The sequence below is a fragment of the Biomphalaria glabrata genome, chromosome 1, assembly GCF_947242115.1.
Source record: "Biomphalaria glabrata chromosome 1, xgBioGlab47.1, whole genome shotgun sequence".
Lineage (NCBI taxonomy): Eukaryota > Metazoa > Mollusca > Gastropoda > Planorbidae > Biomphalaria > Biomphalaria glabrata.
In genome coordinates this window covers 67,140,576-67,140,981 of record NC_074711.1, presented here as the reverse complement: position 1 = coordinate 67,140,981, position 406 = coordinate 67,140,576, and positions in this window count along the sequence as shown.

Genomic DNA, 406 nt, shown 5'->3' with positions numbered 1-406 from the left:
ATAGCAGTTTAGAATAGCTAATTTATTTTTCCTAAAAAACATGTTTTGTTGAGAATTAAAATATTATTTCCTTATTATGTTAATAAATCTATGTTGACAACAAAAAATGAGTAAATGTTGATGATAACTGTGATACAAATGCCAATGGAATATGAAGACTTTCTTTTTTATTTAAATGTATTTCTTATGTACCATGAAATGTGTATTTTACTTTTTTTAATCATAAATGGATAAAATGTCTCTCTTAATATATATTACATAACTTAATTAAAAATTAATTATAAATAAATTAATATCTTTACACAAGTTACATTTTTTTTTAGAGTAAAAGAATTAAAATCTTTATTTGTATTATTAGATGCTCCTTTAGGGAAAATTGGTCTGTGTTGCCTGTCTTAGTTAGTTG